Source organism: Strongylocentrotus purpuratus, unplaced genomic scaffold (genome assembly GCF_000002235.5).
Source record: "Strongylocentrotus purpuratus isolate Spur 01 unplaced genomic scaffold, Spur_5.0 spur5_scaffold_13, whole genome shotgun sequence".
Taxonomy (NCBI): domain Eukaryota; kingdom Metazoa; phylum Echinodermata; class Echinoidea; order Camarodonta; family Strongylocentrotidae; genus Strongylocentrotus; species Strongylocentrotus purpuratus.
Window position 1 is genome coordinate 26321337 of NW_022145598.1, and position 5021 is coordinate 26326357.

A 5021-nucleotide genomic window follows, 5' to 3' on the forward strand; every position below is an offset into this window, starting at 1 on the left:
TCAAAAGTGAGCTATCTTTTTATAGGTACACAGTCTGTTTTAGTTTTGTTTAATTATTTAGGATCAATTATTATTATAGTTATCCGAAACTAGTCAGTTGTAAATTTTGTAACGATGTAAATGTTATTTATTGATCCAAATACAATGAATGCATACATGTACGATGTTCACATTATTGTAGGTCTATCAGAAATGGGGTTGCGTACGGTTCCCAAACATTCCTAACCTTAGTAACGAACCTTACTTTATTTGGTACACATTGATATGCTCTTTAAATTGATGTTTTGCGACTGTTTTTTTAAATGTAATCAATGCCATTCATATTCCTCACCCAGGTTTGATTGGATTCCTCTCCGTTGCATTTTTTGGTAGCCTTTTGGGTTGTATCATCATGACAGTATTCATGCTGAAGTACAGGTATGCCTCACAGCAAAACACGTTACATTAAGATTTAATTTAGCTTTTAATTTGTAGACTGAAAGAGAAGGTTGAGATTTGGAAATGGTAACAATTGACGTGTGAGCTTTGCTAATTTTTTTAAATGTCAGGTTGGAAAAATATCAACGGAGGTATGTCACCGGAAAGAGATTGCCCCTTTAATTACTCTTAAGTCTCATTTTAGAAACAAAACGAGAAATCTTCTCAGACATTTTTCTCTAAGATAAGCTTGACATCTGGTAATGATAATAAATACAAATAAGTTTTTTTTTCTTCACAGAATCTAACAAAACCTACAGTGAAGGTTCAAAATAACAATGAAATGACCGGAGCCAAACGATCTTTGTAGAGAAAATGTATAGGGACTATTAAAGTAATGAGCATAGAGAAATACGGAAATCAAATACTGTAAGTAGGCCCGTCACCATGTGCTTAACAGGGGCGTCGCTAGACATTTTTCATTGGGGGGGGGGGGGGGTGAAGAGGCCACCGATTACCGACAAAACTAGCCACCAGTTACCGACAAATATATTAATGCCAATGTCCCCATGTGTACATATTTTACCCTATGAACCCGGGGCCGGGAGCTAAAATATTGTTTTGTTCCCCCCTCCCCGCGAAGCGCGGAAGCTTTGACATTTCATTTCATTATTAGATACACTGTCGCTCATAAAGGTGGACTATTTTTGTTTTACCTCAATTTATAGAATTATTTTTAAAATAATTTAAAAATAATAGATCTAGATAATAATATGCATTCTCAGATGTTATTGAATAATAATTTGACAATGTGTGTTTTGCGTGACTGCTAAAGCATGTGTATGCTACTATGCTTACCAAATAGGGGACCTACGCCCTTAAAGGGACTTGGTAACATTGTTCAGATGAGAGATAGTGGTGCCAAGGTAGTGACTTCAATGCTAGATGTACAATTAAAGATAATCTGAAAAGTTTGAATGGTACAAATTGGGAAAAACTGATCTGATCGATTCCCTAATTCTCCCAACTATATTATTCAAATTTAATTACATTCTAGGTGAATGGAAATCTCGCAAAGCAATAAAAATGGCTCTACAATCCATTCCAGACATTTAAGTGTTGACAGATTATTTAAAGCCTGTTTTATGTCTTTTTTTCATGAACAAACGGTTGGGAAAATTCAAAAAATGGTTGGGTGTCGTACATCGACGCCTTCAAAGAAAACCATAGATATCTTCGTGGTTTGAGAATTTTTTTCAGGATTTTTTGCATGTCAGAGGGTAAGTACAGTAGAAAGAATATAGTAAGTAACATTTTATACAAAATTTAAGCAATTTTTTCATCAACCTTCAACAATGTTACCAAGTCACTTTAAGTCATAAATGACACTAATGAGGATTAATGCCCCACAAAAGGGCACTAATATAGCACATCGACACGGTTTTGATCCTGGGGCCTCACAGTTACGAGGTCATTGCTTTGTCACTGAACCATGACTGCACGCAGCGGGGGCTAGGGTAGGGGGCAGTTTCCATAAATAAAATAAAAAACAGAAAGTGCAATAAATTTTCAATAATTTATTGCATTTTACCCCGGTTTCCAACATAGACAAATCCTCTGGATGGCCATGCATTATGGCTCAAGGCATACGCACACAGAAGATTTGTTTATGTTGGGAACTGGGGTAAAATGCAATAAATTATTGAAAAATTATTGCATTTTATGTGTTTTTTTTATTTATGGAAACTGCCCCTACCCTAGCCCCCGCTGTTTACAGTCATGGTTCAGTGACAAAGCAATGGCCTCGTAACTGTGAGGTCCCAGGATCAAAAGCGTGTCGATGTGCTATATTAGTGCCCTTTTATGGGGCATTAATCCTTATAACTGTCATTTATGACTTATTAGGGCGTATGTCCCCTATTTGATAAGCATAAAAGCATACACATGCTTTAGCAGTCACGCAAAACACACATTAGCAAATTATTATTCAATAAAATCTGAGAATGTATACTTTTATCTAGATCTATTATTTTTAAATAATTTTTAAAATAATGCCGTAAATTGGGGTTAAACAAAAATATTCCACCTATATGAGCGACAGTGTATATAAGACGATTCGTTGTACCGTTCCCGACTCTTAATTCTTGTTTCGCCCCTCCCGCGCGTAGCGCAGAAGCTATGACGTTTTATTTAGTTATTAGAGAAAGAAGACGTTTCGTTGTACCGTTCTCGACTCTTAATCCTAGTCTGAAATCAGTTCACCCCTCCCGCGCGAAGCACGGGAGCTTTGACGTTTCATTAAATCATTAAAGAATAAAGACGATTCGTTGTACCGTTCTCGACTCTGAATCCTTGTCTGAATTTAGTTTACCCATCCGGCGCGAAGCGCTGAAGCTTTGACGTTTCATCAAATTATTAGAGAAAGAAGACGATTCGTTGTACCGTTCTTGAGTCTTAACTCAAATTGTCTAAATTTAGTTCCCCCTTCCCGCGCGTGGCGCGGAAGCTTTGACGTTTTCTTAAATTATTAGAGAAAGTAGACGATTCGTTGTACCATGGACCTAATACGGATGGACATTCAACGTGATTCTTTTTTTGATCCAATATTAGTCGCCGCCTTCTGATTATGTGCATCTTAATGAGAACATTCAGCTGTTTTAACAATAACGACTGCGTAAGAATTTTCGGTCATTGACAAGGGAGCAGTTTCCCTCACTTGGGTTTTGTTTGGATGGTGTGCTCTGTAAGAGTGTGTCTTCAATAAAAGCATCCTCAATGGGGAGCAGCAAAGTTGAAAAGCAGACGATTGTGGTGATATGAAATGTATTATTACTGATTCGCAGACTTTCGCACACACCTATGACCTTATAAATGCCAGAATGCCATGATCTTTATAAACCCTGTGTGTTGTAACTCTGGAATAGTATGAGGGAATAGGGGGAACGGGATTTTAAATCACAACCAATCCAACTATAAACTCTATCTAATATATCAACATGTTTTCAAAATAAAATACAGTACACGGAACAACAATTTCCGATTATAAGCCAGAACTGCACATCGATTTTCCATTTGTAATTGCGTTTCTACATCTACAGGAGATCAGCAAATGAGGCTAGTAGTCAGCAGCAAGAGGGGTATCATCGGACAGGCAATCAGAACTGTTACAACGGATCACAACATGGTGAGGAAGGTTGCATGGAACTTAACGTTGTCCCTCCCAAGCTACCAGAGGGATCTTCACTAGATCATGATGAAGTATACGACACGCCACGACATGCCGACGATGAAGATGTTTACGAAAATCTTCAGATCTAAAAATTGAAACAAAATCTTGTAATAAATCTACTCTTGCTCTTCTTTCCTCTCTTTACCTCTCCCCTTTCCATTTCTGTACTCTTATCCACTCTTTCTACCTTTCTACCGTCTGCTTTTCATGTTTACTTCATTTTTTCTGTCTTTTAGTTATCTTTCTCTGTTCTGAAAATAGATATCATTTCTGAAAAACAACGTAATTTTTTGATCATGTTAATCGTTCCTTATATTTTTCATTTGCTTTGTAATTCACTTTTTATGTTTATTTATCTGAACCTGCAAGATTTAACTTCAGTTCAATGCATTATATCTCTGATTTATTGCATTTTTTTAATGTTCAATTTGAACATGTTAAATTATTATTTACAATTTTTTTATTTACATTGTACGTAATTCTGTAATTCCGCAATTCTCGCAGAGAATTATTGTATTTGGAGCATGTGTGATTATTACTCTAGATTTTTTAAATTTAATCTAAACGATGGTGTGCGTTTTTGTTAATACCATGTTCGCTTGTTCGTTCTCTTATATAAAAAAATATATATATCTTGAGTTTTGTATTAAAGGTTGCATTAAGAACTCAGTATAATTGCGTTCAATAGAACATATATTCATGATTTTCTCTAGAAACGTCCTTTCGTTGAAGATTGTAAAAGATTATGAAAGATTATTTTAAAAAGGTATTACTTCAGTCTTCGTTTCCCAGTTACTGTAGATACGTCTTGTCGTTAAAGATTTTAAACGAACACAAAATGAAATGTAGGTAGTATACTTTATGATGAAACTTGTATATACAGCAGCTATACATGTACAAATGCTTTTTGAAATGGTGAGAAAAGATGGACCCTCGGTTAGATGTACACAATCAATCACATAGCATAACCGCCATATGTAAGGCATACTTTGTATTCCTTCTATTTAGCTCATACTGTAACCATCAAAAACATCTTGATTTTTTGTTTAAAAGTAATCATAAAGATGTTTGTTATGTGTAATTATGATTCAATGTAATTTCATAATATTTCACTGGTATTTAAAGGGATAGTTGAGTTCTGTTTTCAGACCGCAAATGCCTTCAAAGTGCATGGTTATTGCTTTTATTCTTATCTATGACATTTTCTAGTGCCCTTTTAGAACCTAAAATTGCTATGAAGGTAATTTTAGACCCCAAAATGTGAGAAATTTAGCCAATACGAGCATACCAATTCAGCTCCATTTAAGAAAAAACACGCTGACCGTTAATTAATTATTTAATTAAAAATAACAGTACATGGGCCGGCTGGTCGTGC